A 23,082-nucleotide genomic window follows, 5' to 3' on the forward strand; every position below is an offset into this window, starting at 1 on the left:
ATCACACTCATATATTTCTTCATTTAATTTTTTTTTTCCAGTAACACTTAAGAGACAGAATTAATGGTGCCTAATATACATTATATTAATGTAATAGCTATCTATTCAACAGAATAACTAATGCTGAATTTAATATATCATTTTGCCCTTGCCTTGTCCACAACTACTGTATGCCGATACACATTCCAGTCATTGCTGTAGCCCCTGAAATTCTATCAAGTTAGTCCTTTAGGTCCTGGCCACGGTTAAAAGGAAAAGCGGCTGAACTATAAATTTTTTAGAAAAATATTTTCTGCTTTCTTTAATTTGCAAGTTTAGGACCCCAACATAAACATCCGTTATTGCTATGTGAGACAGAAACATTTGGAGAGATTTCAAGAATAACAAACCATCTCTGCGAAAGAGCCAAAATCTGGCAAGACTTAAATTACAGAAACACTGCTCGCTGAGTTCAGTATGTGTCTGCAAACGTCTCTAGAAGCCACCAGTAGCTCATCTGAGAGGAAATTGTAACTTGTAAGTACCTATGTGTTACATGTTACTTATTAACATGCATTGAATCATACAAATACTGAAATATGTTTTGTGTGTACCTTATATTTATTGTTTTACCCCTGTTCCCCTTAATAGTATGACAGTAATTAGCAGAGGTGGTAGAATTCATATTTTGTCTAATCTTTTGAATGATTTCATTTTAACAAAAGTGTTTGAGCTTTTTAGTATATTTATATTTTAAACTCTTTATAATGAGCCATGCATGTTTGGAGTCTACTTGTTAGATCACAGGAAATTATATTTTATGTATATATATATATATATATATACACACACATATATATATATATACACATATATATATATATATATATATATATATATATATATATATTTATTATACATAGTGAAATTCATAAATCTAGTTAATATTGTAATAGGACATAATGACTAGGGAAATTAAGCTCTTTTTGATTGTTTTATCGTAATCCTGACCATAGCCCCGTATTCCCACATGGGTGGTGGGTCCATGCCACTACCCTAATGGGAATATAACCTGTGGCTAGTGAAGCTCTCCACTGGGTCTGAAGCATGGCAAGCGCACTCGCTGCCTCACAGCCAGCTGACAGGATGCCGATGTCGATATAGTGACAGTCGGCATCCCGTATCTCCCATATGTATTCCCAGAATATACCGTAGCTGTGATTTACTAATGCTCAAACCATTAGTAGCTTATTGGATCTGAGTTGTCTCTATCCAATTATTTTTTCTTGCTACACACCTGATTGGACAGGTGATAGACAAATTGAACTATGACCCTCAATTAAGCACACCTTGGGGTAAATTTACTAAAGATCTATTTTAATTAAATACAAATCATTCAACAAAGATATTGTGTTTTTAGGGGCTAAATCATACATTTGCTTACATACTTTTTTTTTAAATTTAATTTAATTTTTTGAGTGTTAGTAAATGTGTGATTTATCACCTGACACACAAACCGATATACCTTTAGAAATGTACCCCTTATGTATTTGAACTTTACAATTAATTGTCCAGTTTTTAATTAATATGGTATGTAAGCTACTTGTACAGTATGTACTGTTTTGTTTTACTTAAATGACTATACATTTGCTAATAAATGTACTATTGAGGAATTTGAATTCATGAACAAAACATTAGTCCATTTTGATTATTTTTAATTTGTAGTATTCAAATGTTGCCAAAATAAGAGTTATTGTGACCTGCCATAAACTACTGTACATTATAACCCACACACCATGTTTATGCACTTTATATACTATAGGCCATATATTGACACAATATTTTGATTTCACCAGACATTATTATATAAATTGTCATCATTCACAGATATAGCCAAATAAATTAACCAAATTCAATTCATTCATAATTCTAGACAGACATAGAGCTTGGAATTTAATAACCTATTAGAACAGTTTAGTTCAATTGCTATACATCTTGCTGATATCAATTTCCAACATCTAATCACGACCTAAAGTTTTACTGTGATAGCACAGTGATTATTTGTCAATTATATGTACTTATGCTGTGTGACATTCAATTTTATAGCCAGGACTTATATTACACACTGTAGAGGCTATCCAATTAGCTGCGATAATACGGTTTTGCGATAAATTATCGCAAATGCTATAATTTGGTATCCAATTAGGGTTTATCACGGATTTCTCTACACCACCCCCTGAGATGGGGATAAGTAGTGTGAAATCCCTATTTTAAGGTAAAAATGTTGGGATTTGGCTCAGAACCCCTGGGACATCCCCCTGAATGACTAATTAGGCATTTAGAAGTTTTTAATTATTTGTAAATACCCAAATGATGACATGTCATTTTTGGGGTCAGAAAAATGCAAAGGAATGGAAATTGGGGTACAAGGTATGGGACAGGTATACTGGGGTGCTTTATGAGTGGGACAAGTGTTTTTAGGCTTGTAGGTGGGAGTAATTGGTCTGTTTCCACTTTTTTATTAAAAGACACCTAAAATGATCTTAATATATAATTATATCCATATTTAAATACCCCCCCCAATAAAAAATAATGAGAGCACTTATTTTGCTGAAAAAATGCATATAACAGCCATTTGACCCAATTTAATGACACCAATTAGTTTTATTAAGGCCACTAATAGACTTCTATAATGATTCCCTATGTTAGTTTGACTTTTTTGGGGGTACAGGAAGATTTCCCCACTTTCTTCAATACTTATCTCAGCTTTTGCCGGCTAGAATTATTGCACAAATCCCGTTATCACCGATTTGGAATAGGATAGGTGCGATAAACAGGAGAGCGCAGGCTGCGTTAATTGATTTTTTGGTGCAATAACATTAGCGGCAATCGTGTATCATGTTATGGCGGCTAATTGGATGCCCCCCTGTATCAGCAATATAGTACAGTGAGATTATTATTTATTTATTTATTTATTTATTTATTATCAGTTACTTATAAAGTGCAGCAAGTTCTGTTGCACCTTACATTTGGAAACAACAATGATAAACACATAAAAAAAAACCCAAATGAAAACAACAGTGATAAAACAAAACTGGGTAATAACAGTCAGAGAGGTAGAAAGGCCCTGCTCGCAAGCTTACAATCTATAGGAGATGCATTAAAGCCTACATGTTGTGCTCTCTACCTATAACAGCTGGATTTAGTATGAATCTGGAAAATCTTCCCAGTAGTTCATTATGTTTTTGATCAGACTCCAAATGCATGGAATGTTCCCATCCTATTTACTGTATGTCTTGATGTTGATAGGAATCATACTGTTACACAAGGCTTTCAGGTGAAGGGTGTCATATGTATGATTATTGATCCATCTAATACATTTGGCCGCTAATTACATATTTAAATACTATACTGTGTTACTAACATTTCTGTTCAGCAGCAGACTTACTGGGGTATATTTACTAAGGTCCCGATTTTGACCGAGATGCCGTTTTTTCATCAAAGTGTCATCTCGGTAATTTACTAAGCAATAATCACGGCAGTGATGAGGGCATTCGTAATTTTTTGGAAGTCCAACAAAAAAAATACAAATGAATACACCATCGGTCAAAACTCGGCTGTTTAAGTATGAATCTCGGTAATTTACTAAGAAGTGCAAAGCAAAAAAAAAACAAACACTGCCGTGAAAAGTTACAACTCGTAAAAAAGTGCTAAAAAAAAACAGACCTGCTTTTTTAATCCGTGATTGTATAGGCATGCAGGGATCCATGAGATCCGTGCATGTATATCAGTGGGAAGGGGTGGGAAAGTGGTTATTTTCTTTAAAAAAATTGCGTGGGGTCCCCCCTCCTAAGCATAACCAGCCTCGGGCTCTTTGAGCCGATCCTGGTTGCAGAAATATGGGCAAAAAATTGACAGGGGTTCCCCCATATTTAAGCAACCAGCATCGGGCTCTGCGCCTGGTCCTGGTTCCAAAAATACGGAGGACAAAAAGAGTAGGGGTCCCCCGTATTTTTAAAACCAGCACCGGGCTCCACTAGCTGGACAGATAATGCCACAGCCGGGGGTCACTTTTATATAGTGCCCTGCGGCCGTGGCATCAAAAATCCAACTAGTCACCCCTGGCCGGGGTACCCTGGGGGAGTGGGGACCCCTTCAATCAAGGGGTCCCCCCCCCCAGCCACCCAAGGGCCAGGGGTGAAGCCCGAGGCTGTCCCCCCCATCCAATTGGCTGCGGATGGGGGGCTGATAGCCTTTTTTGAAAATGAAAAGATATTGTTTTTAGTAGCAGTACTACAAGGCCCAGCAAGCCTCCCCCGCATGCTGGTACTTGGAGAACCACAAGTACCAGCATGCGGCGGAAAAACGGGCCCGCTGGTACCTGTAGTACTATTACTAAAAAAATACCCAAAAAAAGACAAGACACACACACCGTGAAAGTAAAGATTTATTACATACATGCACACAAACATACATACATACTTACCTTATGTTCACACGCAGGTCGGTCCTCTTCTCCAGTAGAATCCAAGGGGTACCTGTTGAATAAATTCTACTCACCAGATCCAGGGTCCCAGGGTCCTCGGGGCAACCATTTGTAATCCAGGTACTTGAATAAAATAACAAAACGGATACCCGAGCCACGAACTGAAAGGGGCCCCATGTTTTCACATGGGACTCCTTTCCCCGAATGCCAGAAACCCACTCTGACTTCTGTCTAAGTGGGTTTCTTCAGCCAATCAGGGAGCGCCACGTTGTAGCACTCTCCTGATCGGCTGTGTGCTCCTGTACTGAGTGACAGGCGGCACACGGCAGTGTTACAATGTAGCGCCTATGCGCTCCATTGTAACCAATGGTGAGAACTTTCTGCCCTGCGGTTGACCTAAAGTGACGTCACCGCTGAGCAGAAAGTTCACACCATTGGTTACAATGGAGCGCATAGGCGCTACATTGTAACACTGCCGTGTGCCGCCTGTCAGACAGTACAGGAGCACACAGCCGATCAGGAGGGTGCTACAACGTGGCGCTCCCTGATTGGCTGAAGAAACCCACTTAGACATCAGTCAGAGTGGGTTTCTGGCATTCGGGGAAAGGGGGCCCATGTGCAAACATGGGTCCCCTTTCAGTGCGTGGCTCGGCTCTCCGTTTTTTTATTTTATTCAAGTACGTGGATTACAAATGGATGCTACGAGGAGCCTGGGACCCTGGATCTGGTGAGTAGAATTTATTCAACAGGTACCCCATGGATTCTACTGGAGAAGAGGACAGACCCTCGTGTGAACATAAGGTAAGTATGTATGTATGTTTGTGTGGATGCATGTAATAAAACTTTACTTTCAAGGTGTGTGTGTATTGTCTTTTTTTGGGTATTTTTTTAGTAGTAGTACTACAGGTACCAGCGGGCCCGTTTTTCCGCCGCATGCTGGTACTTGTGGTTCTCCAAGTACCAGCATGCGGGGGAGGCTTGCTGGGCCTTGTAGTACTGCTACTAAAAACAATATCTTTTCATTTTCACAAAAGGCTATCAGCCCCCCATCCGCAGCCAATTGGATGGGGGGGACAGCCTCGGGCTTCACCCCTGGCCCTTGGGTGGCTGGGGGGGAGGACCCCTTGATTGAAGGGGTCCCCACTCCCCCAGGGTACCCCGGCCAGGGGTGACTAGTTGGATTTTTGATGCCACGGCCGCAGGGCACTATATAAAAGTGACCCCCGGCTGTGGCATTATCTGTCCAGCTAGTGGAGCCCGGTGCTGGTTTTAGAAATACGGGGGACCCCTACTCTTTTTGTCCCCCGTATTTTTGGAACCAGGACCAGGCGCAGAGCCCGATGCTGGTTGCTTAAATATGGGGGAACCCCTGTCATTTTTTCCCCCATATTTCTGCAACCAGGATCGGCTCAAAGAGCACGAGGCTGGTTATGCTTAGGAGGGGGGACCCCACGCAATTTTTTTAAAAGTTTTACAGTGTTTATTTAAAAAAAAAAAAAAAAAAAATGAACCCCAGCACGGATCACACAGATCCGGCCGAGATTCATTGTGATAAAGTCGGCAGTGTTTTGCTAATCACTGCCGTAAAAAACGGGAAAAAAACACGAATGACATCGACATCGGAACAAATTAAAAATCCGAATACGACAGCTCAGTAAATTAGGCGTAATAAATTCAAAAAGTTGCAGTTTTACACTTTCGATGTCATTCGTGATTGAACTTTGACCTTTTTCCGAAAATTACGAATGTTAGTAAATTTACCCCACTGTGCGCTTATGGGTGCACATACACAAACATTTTTTCTAAATAAGAAAAAAATGCATCAAGTTTTTATTTGAAAGGTTCTGCGCTAAAACTACAAGAAGTCTGGTATGGTAAATGTCCATATACACATATTCCTCATAATAAAATAAATAAATACATTAATTAATTAATTAATTAATATCTTATGCTAGTAAGCAGTTGCCAATTGGTCAAAAAAACAATATACACAATAAATATTACAAAATATTATCAACAATGTTCAATGTAATTGATTATGGAGGTGAATTAATGTAAGATAGATCAAAACTTTAATTAAAAAAATGTCCTATAAAGGCTTAAATGTCTAGAGGTACACAATAGTCTTTATAATCCCTGTGTTCACAATCTACAGTGTATCAGGTTACTAGGTAAGAAGAACTGGCATGGATTGTTCCTTTTTCCAGGTTAGGCCAACATTGTGTGTGCTCCTTTTGTACAGTCCTCTGTCTCAGGGCCGGACTGCCAATTTGGCATATGCCAGAAGGGCCGATTGTCTGGTGGGCTGGTCGGGTCCCACAGAGAACAAGGAAGGATGCGCGCAGTGCATCTTCTGGCTCTCTGGTTTGGCAACCCCCCTCCCCCGCCCCACCCAAAGCATGTGTCTCTGGGAAAATAGGGGCATGCCACGAGTCCATGCTCCCATGACTCATGTCACACTACTGTGCGCCATGTCTGTGCACCCCCTGTGCCATGTGCACACACCTTCGGTGTGCAGAGACGTTCACAAATGCCAGGGCCGAATAGTAGCCCCAGTCTATCCCTGCCCTGTATTACAAGTCCAGGTTTTCTAACAATTGAGCGGACACCCCCAAGGCATGGAAGTTAGTAGGAGTCCTTATTACTGCTCCACTGCAGGAGATTCCGGACTCACTGTGCTCCAAGCAGTCTATTGGGTATATCAGCTGAAACCTGAAACCGTCCTTGTCTGCCTTTCAGTGTTGCTGCTATATAAATTACTAGCTGAATACCCGTGCTTCGCTACGGAATTTCAAGTAAAATCACAAAGAGATGAAAAGCGCTGGCGCTGAGGAGAATAATCCGCCTCCTTCTCTGCCCCATCCCTCCTCTGATGCTGGCCTGCCCAGTGCTGTAAATGCTGGGATGACAGGCCAAGCTCCGCCCACTGTATAAGGTTTGCAGGGATAGGCTAACTCTATTTCAAAGGGCCCTTGGTCTTCTTGCTTAGCTTCTCGCTCTCCTTAGAACTCGTCCTTTGAGGTTAAAATGTAAAGATTTTCGCACAACACTTAAGGTCACTGGGAGATCTGTCGGTACCCTTTATACAGCAGATAAACAGTTGCTGACTATCAAGCTTTCCTTTAATGCATTTAAGAGTCAAAGGAGGGAATTCAATTGTTTGAAAAGTCAGTTGGGTGTCTGTTTTTTCCTAAAAGGAAAAAACAGACACCCAACTGACTTTTCAAACAATTGAATACCTCCCCAAAATATCTATCTCTCCTTTCCTCCTTTTACTCTCTGAGAGGTTTGCCAATGTTTAGTTCAAGTGACAGGTTAACCTCTGATAATTGGGACACTATCCTCTCCTGACCGGAAATAGGTTGGTTAAGTACTTATATCTGAGATCTATATATATATATATAAAAGGCAAATACCACTGACTCATCACAAAATCTCCTGATCCATAAGGCTTGATTGCCTTGCCAGTGGTAGTTGTAGAGAAGTCCATTATTCAAATAGGGGAGCCACACCCATCGATGTTTGACAGTGTTTAGGGGTGGCAGTTGATGTGGCTCCCCTATTTGAATAATGGACTGCTCTGCCAGTGCAAGGAAGTCCAGGAACAGAGCATGTGTCGTCCCCCCTCCGCGACTTGGTATATTCGGCACCATGCATTCTTTATAGCCCTGGCTGGGTGAGCTGTCTTAACTCTCCTCTATGAGGGGGGGGGCATTCCAAATATCATCTCACCCCTTTTAATCCCTTTGTGAGTGGAAGTTTGTAAAATCCCTTCTTAGTGGGTGCCTACATCACAAAAGCAAGCTACTGTCCAAATATCAAGTTCCTAGTCCTTATGGATCAGTAGATTTTGTGATGAGTCAGTGGTATTTGCCTTTTATATGGGATCTGGTCTTTAGGTGGTTGACAGTAAGTAGATTGACAGTGTCTAGGTTGACCACTATTGGTCGACAGTAAGTAGATAGACATGGATTCTAGGTCGACAGGGACTCTAGGTTGACATGTTCTAGGGTTCTAGGTCGACATGACAAAAGGTTGACATGCGTTTTTCACATTTTTTTTATTTATTTTTACTTTTTCATACTTTACGATCCACGTGGACTACAATTGGTAATGGTAACCTGTGCCGAGCGCAGCGGTAGCAGAGCGAGGCACCTTGCCCGAAGCATGGCCAGTGCACTAATTGGGGTTCCCGGTCACTGTACAGAGAAAACAACACCCAAAAAAGTAAAAAAAACTCATGTCGACCTTTTCTCATGTTGACATAGAGTCCCTGTCAACCTAGAAACCATGCCGACCTACTTACTGTCGACCAATAGTGGTCGACCTAGACGCTGTCGACCTAAGTCTAATCTACCTAACATACCACACCCCTTTTATATATATATATATATATATATATATAGATTGTCTTCCATTTTCCCTACTGCTTCTCTTTTTCACTAGTACACTGTACTGTAAGAAGACTACTGCCCCAGTGTGCTCACTGCTCACTACTATGTCTATCTAATTGTACCAGGGGCGTATTGGGATGGATAACCAGCCATGGAAATTTCTAGAAGCAGCCCTAATGGACTCTGTTGAGGGGGTGGGGTCTGTCAAGGGGGCAGGATCCCTCCTTATAGGGACTGCTTCTAGTTTGGACGCAGACTGTGTCTTTTGCTGCAGTTTTCTGCGACTATTCTAATGCTGCTACAATACCCTTCCCTTGTGTACATCCATGCATCCACATGTGCAAGGACTGAGACACCCACTGTCAGTGCCTACAGATGCTGCAATCATGCATTGTGCATCTTTATACGCCACCATCGGTCACACCACTGAAACTTGCACCAGCCCTCTGCTAGGACCAGATCATCTGTCTGAGTATGGCCTCGAATATGGGTGATTCAGCATCTCTGTACACAGCCACTTTCAGCAACACGCCCATGTCACTCCAGTAACACGCCCATACTATGTTACACCTAACCACCTGTAGCTGCCCAGGAATGCCTATCACATGTCTAATACAGTTCTTCATACCCTTCAATGCCCCTTGTTTAATTCTGTTCTTGTTTTCAATGCCAGGCAGCTTCTGATACTGGCTCACATGTATTCCTGATTGACATGGCAAGTTGTTTTTTTTGTTCTGTCGGGGCCAATGTGGGGTGTTGAAGGGTATGAAGAACTATTTTAGAAATGTACATTTACATTGGCCCCTAGAGAGCAAACCTAAATCGTGCCATGTCAATCAGGCATACCGTACATGGGAGCCAGTTTTTGAAGCTGCCTGACATTGAAATGAGAACATACTGTAATTAAAGAAGCACAGAAGAAGGAATAACCAATGTCCATGTGAGTTTTTTTGTAAAACTGTTTTTATTTTCTTTTTTTCATAATGTAAAGAGTTACATACCGTGGTGATTCATAATAAAAAGTTATAAGTAAGGCAGAAATACAGACGTACATCCCCGCTATAGCAGAACTGCGGGTATCTCAGTGCCTTGCATCTTGTGCCACCTACTTCTACATATCCTGTATTCATACACTTTAAACCGTAAACTATTACCACCCACTTATAAATATGATAAAATAATAATAAGGGGAAAAACAAGAAGGGAAAGGGGAAGGGGGAGACAAGACAATTCACTCCGTAGTCGCGCGGAATACATACAGTGCAAACAACTTATGTACTCATCAGCCTCAAAACAGCAAAGTATACACTTTATATTAATTAGCATCCACACATTTATAGAGAATCCAGGAGGTATTTTCAAAAAGCCTTTCAATATAGCCCTGTGTTGCAATGTCTATGCTGTCAATGTAAAGCTCCCATTTCGAATAAAAGCGAGCAACCCCTCTCTCAATGTCTGGCAAGGTGGCTTGGTGCTCGAAATAGAGGACCCGTAAACGCAAATTTTTTAATTCCCCTAAAGAGGGGGACGACTTTTTCGTCCAATGATTCAGAATAACTTTGTTAGCCACCGTGAGAATGACCGTGAGAATGGGGGTGACTCGCTTCCTGTCTGAGCCAAGAGGCCAACCCTCAAAACAATTACATAAACAAGCTATGGGGTCTCTGGAACCCCCAATGAGAGAGATCTGTTAATGAAAGCAATGACTTTGTTCCAAAACGTAGCAATCTTCCTACATGCCCAGAAGCAGTGAAAGAAGGAGGCCCTTGACAGTTGACACATGATATTTTAAGCATTCACTTGTCTCATCCGGGATCATATGTCTTCTTTGGGCTGGGGCTATATAAGCCCTAATAACTTAAAATACACTTCCTGAAGCTGAGCCGAATGTAAATATTTAAATGTATATCGACAGGATTTCAGTAGGATTGATTGCGCCGGGAAATCTGGTATATCCCCCGCACAATTAGAAATCGTGCGATTCCATAGCTTTTCCTCCTGCATCACCCGTAAATGATCATAATATAATGATAGACGATAAGTAGAGGCATTCGTGAGAGTGAGGAGAGTGGCTATCGGATCCTGTATGTCTGGCGAGGGCATAGGGACCGCCTTAGTAGTGACAAAATGTCGGGCTTGCAGGTACATCTAAAATTTGAATTTGCTATACCATATCTGGACCTCAATTCCCCAAAGGACAGCACATGTCGTCCCCCAGGGTCAAACACATCTCTAATAGACGAAATTCCCCTCTCCCGCCACTGCGTAAAGTTAGCATTTTCCAGCCCCGGGCTGAAGCAAGGGTACCCCCAGAAAGTTGTGTATCGTGAGGAGGTCGGGTGTCTATGTAATTTGGAATTGGAATAGTGCCAGGCTCTATAAGTATCAGAAAGGATAACATTTGTTTTAATTGCTGCCGACAGTTTGTTCTTTGGGGTGTGGAGGAGGGCGCTGGGAGAGAAGGGGGCAAACAGTTCCTCCTCCAATGTATAATTGGTAAAGCAGGAACGCTGCCATAACCAGTCCGTGACATAACGGAACATCACTGCTCTACTAAACGCTTCCAAGTCTGGGATTCCCAGCCCCCCTCCGCCCTTGGCAACTGAAGTTTAGCATAAGAAATCCTAGGTTTCTTCCCTCCCCATAAAAATTTAGAGAACATGGAATTCACCGACTTACAGTCTGTTTTTGTAAGGCACAATGGCAGCATCTGCAAAACATATGAGAGTTTCGGGAACACCACTCTTTTAAGGACCGTGTCCCTACCCATCAAGGACAAAGGTAAATTAACCCACCTGTCTAGGAGGACCCGAACAGCCGTCAGGACCGGTGCAACATTAACTGCATATAACAGTTCCAGTGACGTAGGGATCATTATCCCCAAATACTTAAGAGCCCTCTGGGTCCCAGGGTTGTCCATGTGAGTTAATGCCCTGGCATATTGGACTGGTCTGGGATATCTGACAATGGCCCTCATTCCGAGTTGTTCGCTCTCAAGCTGCTTTTAGCAGCATTGCACGTGCTAAGCCGCCGCCTACTGGGAGTGAATCTTAGCTTAGCAAAATTGCGAATGAAAGATTCTCTAAATTGCGAATAGAAATTTCTTTGCAGTTTCTGAGTAGCTCGATACTTACTCTGCCACTGCGATCAGTTCAGTCAGTTTCGTTCCTGGTTTGACGTCACAAACACACCCAGCGTTCGCCCAGACACTCCCCCGTTTCTCCAGCCACTCCCGCGTTTTTCCCAGAAACGGCAGCGTTTTTTCACACACACCCATAAAACGGCCAGTTTCCGCCCAGAAACACCCACTTCCTGTCAATCACACTCTGATCACCAGAACGAAGAAAAAACCTCGTAATGCCGTGAGTAAAATACCAAACTTCTTAGCAAATTTACTTGGCGCAGTCGCAGTGCGAACATTGCGAATGCGCAATTAGCGGAAAATCGCTGCGATGCGAAGAAAATTACCGAGCGAACAACTCGGAATGAGGGCCAATGTGCATGCTATAAAATAGCTATATTATTGAAAAACCACAAATATTCAAAGTTCAACAGTGTTTGGTAGTGATGAGCGGGTTCGGTTTCCGAGAAACCGAACCCCCCCGAACTTTACCCTTTTTACACGGGTCAGAGCCATACTCGGATTCTCCCGTATGGCTCGGCTAACCCGAGCGCGCCCGAACGTCATCATCCTGCTGTCGGATTCTCGCGAGATTCGGATTCTATATAAGCAGCCGCGCGTCGCCGCCATTTTCACTCGTGCATTGGAGATGATAGGGAGAGGACGTGGCTGGCGTCCTCTCCGTTTATTGTAGAAGACAGTTGATTCTTGTTTGTTTTTTATTGCTTAATTGTGGGGAGGATTGGGGAGCAGCTGTTAGGAGTACAGTGCAGAGTTTTGCTGATAAGTGACCACCAGTTTTTTTTATCCGTTCTCTGCCTGAAAAAAACGCTCCATACCATATCTGTGCTCAGTGTGCTGCATGATATATCTGTGCTGAGTGCTCACACTGCTTAATTGTGGGGACTGGGGAGCAGCTATAGCAGGAGTACAGTGCAGAGTTTTGCTGACAGTGACCACCAGTATACGTTGTCTGCCTGAAAAACACTCCATATCTGTGCTCACAGTGTGCTGCTTTATTGTGGGGACTGGGGACCACCAGTATAATTAATATTATATAGGAGTAGTACAGTGCAGAGTGCACTGCTGTACCTACCTCTGTGTCGTCACTCGTCATCCATTAAGTATACTATCCATCTGCATTGTATACCTGTTGTGCATTTTAGACTAGTTTAGCAGTTTGCTGACAGTGTCCACCAGTATACTATATATAGCAGTACGGTAGGCCACTGCTGTACCTACCTCTGTGTCGTCACTCGTCATCCATTAAGTATACTATCCATCTACATTGTATACCTGTGGTGCATTTTTTTAGACTAGTTTAGCAGTTTGCTGACAGTGTCCACCAGTATACTATATATAGCAGTACGGTAGGCCACTGCTGTACCTACCTCTGTGTCGTCACTCGTCATTCATTAAGTATACTATCCATCTACATTGTATACCTGTGGTGCATTTTTTTAGACTAGTTTAGCAGTTTGCTGACAGTGTCCACCAGCATACTATATATAGCAGTACGGTAGGCCACTGCTGTACCTACCTCTGTGTCGTCACTCGTCATCCATTAAGTATACTATCCATCTACATTGTATACCTGTGGTGCATTTTTTTAGACTAGTTTAGCAGTTTGCTGACAGTGTCCACCAGTATACTATATATAGCAGTACGGTAGGCCACTGCTGTGTACCTACCTCTGTGTCGTCACTCGTCATCCATTAAGTATACTATCCATCTACATTCTATACCTGTGGTGCATTTTAGACAGTTTTGCAGTTTGCGGACAGTGTCCACCAGTATACTATATATATACTTATAGCAGTACGGTAGGCCACTGCTGTACCTACCTCTGTGTCGTCACTCGTCATCCATTAAGTATACTATCCATCTACATTCTATACCTGTGGTACATTTTAGACAGTTTTGCAGTTTGCTGACAGTGTCCACCAGTATACTATATATAGCAGTACGGTAGGCCACTGCTGTGTACCTACCTCTGTGTCGTCACTCGTCATCCATTAAGTATACTATCCATCTACATTCTATACCTGTGGTGCATTTTAGACAGTTTTGCAGTTTGCTGACAGTGTCCACCAGTATACTATATATAGCAGTACGGTAGGCCACTGCTGTGTACCTACCTCTGTGTCGTCACTCGTCATCCATTAAGTATACTATCCATCTACATTCTATACCTGTGGTGCATTTTAGACAGTTTTGCAGTTTGCTGACAGTGTCCACCAGTATACTATATATATACTTATAGCAGTACGGTAGGCCACTGCTGTACCTACCTCTGTGTCGTCACTCGTCATCCATTAAGTATACTATCCATCTACATTCTATACCTGTGGTGCATTTTAGTTTTGCAGTTTGCTGACAATGTCCACCAGTATACTATATATAGCAGTACGGTAGGCCACTGCTGTGTACCTACCTCTGTGTCGTCACTCGTCATCCATTAAGTATACTATCCATCTACATTCTATACCTGTGGTGCATTTTAGTTTTGCAGTTTGCTGACAGTGTCCACCAGTATACTATATATAGCAGTACGGTAGGCCACTGTTGTGTACCTACCTCTGTGTCGTCACTCGTCATCCATTAAGTATACTATCCATATACATTCTATACCTGTGGTGCATTTTAGTTTTGCAGTTTGCTGACAGTGTCCACCAGTATACTATATATAGCAGTACGGTAGGCCACTGCTGTGTACCTACCTCTGTGTCGTCACTCGTCATCCATTAAGTATACTATCCATCTACATTCTATACCTGTGGTGCATTTTAGTTTTGCAGTTTGCTGACAGTGTCCACCAGTATACTATATATAGCAGTACGGTAGGCCACTGCTGTGTACCTACCTCTGTGTCGTCACTCGTCATCCATTAAGTATACTATCCATCTACATTCTATACCTGTGGTGCATTTTAGTTTTGCAGTTTGCTGACAGTGTCCACCAGTATACTATATATAGCAGTACGGTAGGCCACTGCTGTGTACCTACCTCTGTGTCGTCACTCGTCATCCATTAAGTATACTATCCATCTACATTCTATACCTGTGGTGCATTTTTTTAGACTAGTTTAGCAGTTTGCTGACAGTGTCCACCAGTATACTATATATAGCAGTACGGTAGGCCACTGCTGTGTACCTACCTCTGTGTCATCACTCGTCATCCATTAAGTATACTATCCATCTACATTCTGTACCTGTGGTGCATTTTAGTTTTGCAGTTTGCTGACAGTGTCCACCAGTATACTATATATAGCAGTACGGTAGGCCACTGCTGTGTACCTACCTCTGTGTCGTCACTCGTCATCCATTAAGTATACTATCCATCTACATTCTATTCCTGTGGTGCATTTTAGACAGTTTTGCAGTTTGCTGACAGTGTCCACCAGTGGTGCATTTTAGTTTTGCGCAGTAAATATAGTAGTAGGCCATTGCTATTGATACTGGCATATAATTCCACACATTAAAAAATGGAGAACAAAAATGTGGAGGTTAAAGGGAAAGATCAAGATCCATTTCCACCTCGTGCTGAAGCTGCTGCCACTAGTCATAGCCGAGACGATCAACGTCGTCTGCCAAGGCCGATGCCCAATGTCATAGTAGAGAGCATGTAAAATCCAAATCACAAAAGTTCAGTAAAATTACCCAAAAATCAAAATTAAAAGCGTCTGAGGAGAAGCGTAAACTTGCCAATATGCCATTTACGACACAGAGTGGCAAGGAACGGCTGAGGCCCTGGCCTATGTTCATGGCTAGTGGTTCAGCTTCAAATGAGGATGGAAGCACTCATCCTCTCGCTAGAAAAAAGAAAAGACTTAAGCTGGCAAAAGCACAGCAAAGAACTGTGCGTTCTTCAAAATCACAAATCCCCAAGGAGAGTCCAATTGTGTCTGTTGCGATGCCTGACCTTCCCAACACTGGACGGGAAGAGCTTGCGCCTTCCACCATTTGCATGCCCCCTGCAAGTACTGGAAGGAGCACCCGCAGTCCAGTTCCTGATAGTCAAATTGAAGATGTCACTGTTGAAGTACACCAGGATGAGGATATGGGTGTTGCTGGCACTGGGGAGGAAATTGACAAGGAGGATTCTGATGGTGAGGTGGTTTGTTTAAGTCAAGCACCCGGGGAGACACCTGATGTCCGTGGGAGGAATATGGCCCTTGACATGCCTGGTCAAAATACAAAAAAAATCAGCTCTTCGGTGTGGAATTATTTCAACACAAATGCGGACAACAGGTGTCAAGCCGTGTGTTGCCTTTGTCAAGCTGTAATAAGTAGGGGTAAGGACGTTAACCACCTCGGAACATCCTCCCTTATACGTCACCTGCAGCGCATTCATCATAAGTCAGTGACAAGTTCAAAAACTTTGGGTGACAGCGGAAGCAGTCCACTGACCACTAAATCCCTTCCTCTTGTAACCAAGCTCCTGCAAACCACACCACCAACTCCCTCAGTGTCAATTTCCTCCTTACCCAGGAAAGCCAATAGTCCTGCAGGCCATGTCACTGTCAAGTCTGACGAGTCCTCTCCTGCCTGGGATTCCTCCGATGCATCCTTGAGTGTAACGCCTACTGCTGCTGGCGCTGCTGTTGTTGCTGCTGGGAGTCGATCGTCATCCCAGAGGGGAAGTCGGAAGACCACTTGTACTACTTCCAGTAAGCAATTGACTGTCCAACAGTCCTTTGCGAGGAAGATGAAATATCACAGCAGTCATCCTGCTGCAAAGCGGATAACTGAGGCCTTGGCAGCCTGGGCGGTGAGAAACGTGGTTCCGGTATCCATCGTTAATTCAGAGCCAACTAGAGACTTGATTGAGGTACTGTGTCCCCGGTACCAAATACCATCTAGGTTCCATTTCTCTAGGCAGGCGATACCGAAAATGTACACAGACCTCAGAAAAAGACTCACCAGTGTCCTAAAAAATGCAGTTGTACCCAATGTCCACTTAACCACGGACATGTGGACAAGTGGAGCAGGGCAGACTCAGGACTATATGACTGACAGCCCACTGGGTAGATGTATTGCCTCCCGCAGCAAGAACAGCAGCGACGGCACCAGTAGCAGCATCTCGCAAACGCCAACTCGTTCCTAGGCAGGCTACGCTTTGTATCACCGCTTTCCAGAATAGGCACACAGCTGAAAACCTCTTACGGCAACTGAGGAAGATCATCGCAGAATGGCTTACCCCAATTGGACTCTCCTGGGGATTTGTGACATCGGACAATGCCAGCAATATTGTGCGTGCATTACATTTGGGCAAATTCCATCACGTCCCATGTTTTGCACATACCTTGAATTTGGTGGTGCAGAATTATTTAAAAAAACGACAGGGGCGTGCAAGAGATGCTGTCGGTGGCCCGAAGAATTGCGGGCTACTTTCGGCATTCAGGCACCGCGTACAGAAGACTGGAGCACCACCAAACATTCCTGAACTTGCCCTGCCATCATCTGAAGCAAGAGGTGGTAACGAGGTGGAATTCAACCCTCTATATGCTTCAGAGGATGGAGGAGCAGCAAAAGGCCATTCAAGCCTATACATCTGGCCACGATATAGGCAAAGGAGGTGGAATGCACCTGACTCAAGCGCAGTGGAGAATGATTTCAACGTTGTGCAAGGTTCTGCAACCCTTTGAACTTGCCACACGTGAAGTCAGTTCAGACACTGCCAGCCTGAGTCAGGTCATTCCCCTCATCAGGCTTTTGCAGAAGAAGCTGGAGACATTGAAGGAGGAGCTAAAACAGAGCGATTCCGCTAGGCATGTGGGACTTGTGGATGGAGCCCTTAATTCGCTTAACCAGGATTCACGGGTGGTCAATCTGTTGAAATCAGAGCACTACATTTTGGCCACCGTGCTCGATCCTAGATTTAAAACCTACGTTGTATCTCTCTTTCCGGCAGACAAAAGTCTGCAGAGGTTCAAAGACCTGCTGGTGAGAAAATTGTCAAGTCAAGCGGAACGTGACCCGTCACCATCTCCTCCTTCACATTCTCCCGCAACTGGGGGTGCGAGGAAAAGGCTAAGAATTCCGAGCCCACCCGCTGGCGGTGATGCAGGGCAGTCTGGAGCGAGTGCTGACATCTGGTCCGGACTGAAGGACCTGCCAATAATTGCTGACATGTCGTCTACTGTCACTGCATATGATTCTCTCACCATTAAAAGAATGGTGGAGGATTATATGAGTGACCGCATCCAAGTAGGCACGTCAGACAGTCCGTACGTATACTGGCAGGAAAAAGAGGCAATTTGGAGGCCCTTGCAGAAACAGGCTTTATTCTACCTAAGTTGCCCTCCCTCCAGTGTGTACTCCGAAAGAGTGTTTAGTGCCGCCGCTCACCTTGTCAGCAATCGGCGTACGCGGTTACTTCCAGAAAATGTGGAGAAGATGATGTTCATTAAAATGAATTATAATCAATTCCTCTGTGGAGACATTCACCAGCAGCAATTGCCTCCAGAAAGTACACGGGGACCTGAGATGGTGGATTCCAGTGGGGACGAATTAATAATCTGTGAGGAGGGGGAGGTACACAGTGAAAGGGGTGAGGAATCGGAGGATGATGATGAGGTGGACATCTTGCCTCTGTAGAGCCAGTTTGTGCAAGGAGAGATTGATTGCTTCTTTTTTGGTGGGGGCCCAAACCAACCAGTCATTTCAGTCACAGTCGTGTGGCAGACCCTGTCACTGAAATGATGGGTTCGTTAAAGTGTGCATGTCCTGTTTATACAACATAAGGGTGGGTGGGAGGGCCCAAGGACAATTCCATCTTGCACCTCTTTTTTCTTTCATTTTTCTTTGCATCATGTGCTGTTTGGGGACAATTTTTTTGAAGGGCCATCCTGCCTGACACTGCAGTGCCACTCCTAGATGGGCCAGGTGTTTGTGTCGGCCACTTGTGTCGCTTAGCTTAGTCACACAGCCACCTTGGTGCGCCTCTTTTTTTCTTTGCATCATGTGCTGTTTGGGGAGTATTTTTTTGAAGGGCCATCCTCAGAGCCGGATTAAGGCAGGGGCATAAGGGGCAAGTACCCCCGGGCCCTCATCTCTAATGGGGCCCCCCAGCCGGAGCCGTTTTCATTTTCTTAAATGGCCGCCAGGGGGGGTTATAACAAAGTCAGGAATGTCTCACGAGTCAGCTGTGCAGTGCTCTCCCACGCGCATGCAGTTGAGAGAAATGCTGCTGCTGCGGGACTCTGGGAGCAGGTACAGAGGCAGGACGCGCTCTGACCAATGAGCATTCAGCAGCGCTGTCCTCTACTGCGTCTGTCACAGCTCCACGTGATAGAGGAAGGGGAAGAAACAACAGAGCGTGTGCATTTCCTCTCCCACCCTCCGCAGCCCCCATCCAGTCTGCTCCGCACAGGCACATAATGACTGAGTAAACATCCGAGCAGGGAGAAGCTGTAGATGCCGGCCTGATCAGTGGTATAGGAGATAAGGTACACAGCAGTAAAAGCCTGTCTGACAGCACACAAAGCTCAATATAGTGCACACTGCAGAGCAAAGGGAGAAGGAGATGGGCATATTGGGGGAGGGAGAGTACGGGAAGGTGGGAGGTAAGGGCTACTGCTTGGATGACAGAAATATTCAGCCACTGCACAGGAGGAGAGGTAGAGAGACTGGAAGGAGGATCCTTCTTGGTCTTAAAGAGCTGTCACAGATAAAGGTAGATTCCTCAGTCACAGCCAGCAGCATGTCCCACAATAAGCCCCAGCAAGAGCTGCACTATTATTATTATTATTATTAAGCTATATTTATAGGGCGTCACATGTCTGCAGCACTGATCAACTAGGTTTTCGACCATTGAAAGAGGCTTGAAGAAGTGGGGGTGAAGCCCTGGGGCAGAGAGTCCACGGAGGAGATGGCAAGAGTATTTGATGATGAAACAGGAGGAATCACACTCCTTTACACAGAGGGGTTAGATGTATTTTAAGGCAACAGGGGAGAAAGCAGTAACTGTACACTTTAAGGTGGTCATTCCGAGTTGATCGGTCGCTAGCAGTTTTTAGCAGCCGTGCAAACGCTATGCCGCCACCCACTGGGAGTGTATTTTAGCTTAGCAGAAGTGCGAACGAAAGGATCGCAGAGCGGCAGCAAAATAATTTTGAGTAGTTTCAGAGTAGCTTCAGACCTACTCAGCGCTTGCGATCACTTCAGACTGTTCAGTTCCTGTTCACAAACACGCCCTGCGTTCGGGTAGCCACGCCTGCGTTTTTCCTGGCACGCCTGCGTTTTCTCGATCACTTGACACCCAGAAACGCCCCTGACACCCAGAAACGCCCCTTTGACTTGACACCCAGAAACGCCCCTTTCCTGTCAATCACTCTGCGGCCAGCAGTGCGACTGAAAAGCTTCGCTAGACCCTGTATGAAACGACATCCTTCGATGTAATATTACTTTGCGCGTGCGCATTGCGCCACATGCGCAGAAGTGCCTTTTTTTGCCTCATCGCTGCACAGCGAACGAATGCAGCTAGCAAACAACTCTGAATGACCCCCTAAGTGCGACAGTTACCAATCCTCCCCCATGTATTACTATGGTGGTGTTTTATAAGTGAACTGACATTATATGCGCTGCTAAATACAAGATAGCACAGCGATGTCCCCACCACTGCCGCCAGTATATGAACGGCGAGTTGGACTGACCGTTCAAACACCTGCAGCTATCGATTACGACAGCTGCAGGTGTCGTTTTGACTATACACCACATCCAGGGACAGAGCTGTCCCTGGCTGTAGTGGCTGCCAATTCCGGACTGCATGGGAGATCTTGCTTGGCTTGCAGGATCTCACACACGCCTAGTAGAGCTAGTGAGGAGGAGATACACAGTGCATCAGCACTAGGCCGATGCACTGTGGGCTCTTGCAGGGATCACCGAAGTGGGGAGTTTCCACTCCCCCATTCTGGCAGACAAAATGGTAATACATCTCGTCAGTACTGCTTCACCTTATAAAGAAGCAAAGAAAGAAGCGCTATAGCAGCACAATATGTGCCGCATAATACTTCCATCCCAGAGTAACATAGAAACATAGAAATTGACAACCGATAACCACTTGGCCCATCTAGTCTGCCCTTTTTTATCTCTCTTTATTTTTTTATTTAGTATATTGTGCACCAGAGGCAGAAGCCATAGAGAGCTATCTACACATTCTCTGCACCCACTCACCCAAACACCCCACCTTGAAGCAGCTAATAACTCTCATGCTATTACCATCTCTGTGCCTAATTTATTTTTATCTTGAATAGTTTTAATGTCTATTTGTGGTTTCTCCATATCCACCTCCTGCAATGTTATTTCAAAACCCTATACTGATCTTAAGCCCCATACACACTAGGCGATATTTTCAACGATATCGCTCATTTTGACCCTTCTGCGCGATATAATTTGTAATATCGCCCAGTGTGTATGCACTATATCGTTAACAATGCTCCCATGGGTCGTTAACGAGGTGTTCTGTCACCCGTTCATGCAGGTCAATCTGACAAAGTTGTCAGAAACAGCATGTTCAGGGTGGTGACAAGAGGACGTCACTGAATGCTATCATTAGCGATATCTCTCAGTGTGTATGCACTAGATCGATTGCCCAGGAGTTCAAGGGCAAACACTGACGATATCGCTCATGGAGCGTATCATCTAGTGTGTACCCGGCTTTAGCCTATGTTGACATACCCTATTTACTATAAAACTGTTATGTAACATTATCAGCTCCATCGGATCATTCCCACCCTCACTGCTCAAAAAGAGTTAGGGCCAGATGTACTAAGCCTTGAAAAGTGATAAAGTGGACAGACATAAAGTACCAGCCAATCAGCTCCTAGCTGCCATGTTACAAGCTGGGTTTGAAAAATGACAATTAGGAGTAGTTTATCATTCTCCACTTTATCACTTTTTAAAGGCTTAGTACATCTGCCCTTACTGCCCTTTTGCACCCTGGTATCCAAAGCTCTTTGAACCAAATACTGGGAGAACTGGAAAGCCTCACTTTCAGCTAGCGGCTGCCTCATGGAGGTGTAGGGGCACACAGCAGGCACAGCCAATCGGGTATTGCTGACAAGAGGGCCCCAAGTTTTAAGAGCCCCGGGCCCCCCAAAGGCTTAATCCGGCCTTGGCCATCCTGCCTGACACTGCAGTGCCACTCCTAGATGGGCCAGGTGTTTGTGTCGGCCACTTGTGTCGTTTAGCTTAGTCACACAGCCACCTTTGTGCGCCTCTTTTTTCTTTGCATCATGTGCTGTTTGGGGACAATTTTTTTGAAGGGCCATCCTGCCTGACACTGCAGTGCCACCCCTAGATGGGCCAGGTGTTTGTGTCGGCCACTTGTGTCGCTTAGCTTAGTCACACAGCCATCTTGGTGCGCCTCTTTTTTTCTTTGCATCATGTGCTGTTTGGGGAGTATTTTTTTGAAGGGCCATCCTGCCTGACACTGCAGTGCCACTCCTAGATGGGCCAGGTGTTTGTGTCGGCCACTTGTGTCGTTTAGCTTAGTCACACAGCCACCTTGGTGCGCCTCTTTTTTCTTTGCATCATGTGCTGTTTGGGGACTATTTTTTTGAAGGGCCATCCTGCGTGACACTGCAGTGCCACTCCTAGATGGGCCAGGTGTTTGTGTCGGCCACTTGTGTCGCTTAGCTTAGCCATCCAGCGACCTCGGTGCAAATTTTAGGACTAAAAATAATATTGTGAGGTGTGAGGTGTTCAGAATAGACTGGAAATGAGTGGAAATTATGGTTATTGAGGTTAATAATACTATGGGATCAAAATGACCCCCAAATTCTATGATTTAAGCTATTTTTTAGGGTTTTTTGAAAAAAACACCCGAATCCAAAACACACCCGAATCCAACAAAAAATTTTCGGTGAGGTTTTGCCAAAACGCGTCCGAATCCAAAACACGGCCGCGGAACCGAACCCAAAACCAAAACACAAAACGCGAAAAATTTCCGGTGCACTTTACTAGCGTTTGGTAATTATTACAATTAGCAGAGCTTTGGATATGTCTCAACTAAGATGGAGCCATATTTTCTTTCCTTCTAACAAAACTGTTCAAAGACAGGTTACTGTAGTTACACGTTTCAGGTTTGCCACAGACTTT

At 44.3% G+C, this 23,082-nt stretch overlaps 1 protein-coding gene across 1 annotated transcript in view; it reads left to right on the top strand.

The window, feature by feature from the left end:
* Positions 1 to 429: 429 nt before the first annotated feature.
* FHL5 (four and a half LIM domains 5) overlaps positions 430 to 23,082 on the top strand; it is a 170,244-nt gene continuing 147,591 nt past the window's right edge. Inside the window, exon 1 of the mRNA XM_063917011.1 lies at positions 430 to 516. The gene's annotated coding sequence lies outside the window, so the exon portion shown is untranslated. The remainder of the gene's footprint in view (positions 517 to 23,082) is intronic.

The sequence above is a fragment of the Pseudophryne corroboree genome, chromosome 4 (genome assembly GCF_028390025.1).
Source record: "Pseudophryne corroboree isolate aPseCor3 chromosome 4, aPseCor3.hap2, whole genome shotgun sequence".
NCBI lineage: Eukaryota > Metazoa > Chordata > Amphibia > Anura > Myobatrachidae > Pseudophryne > Pseudophryne corroboree.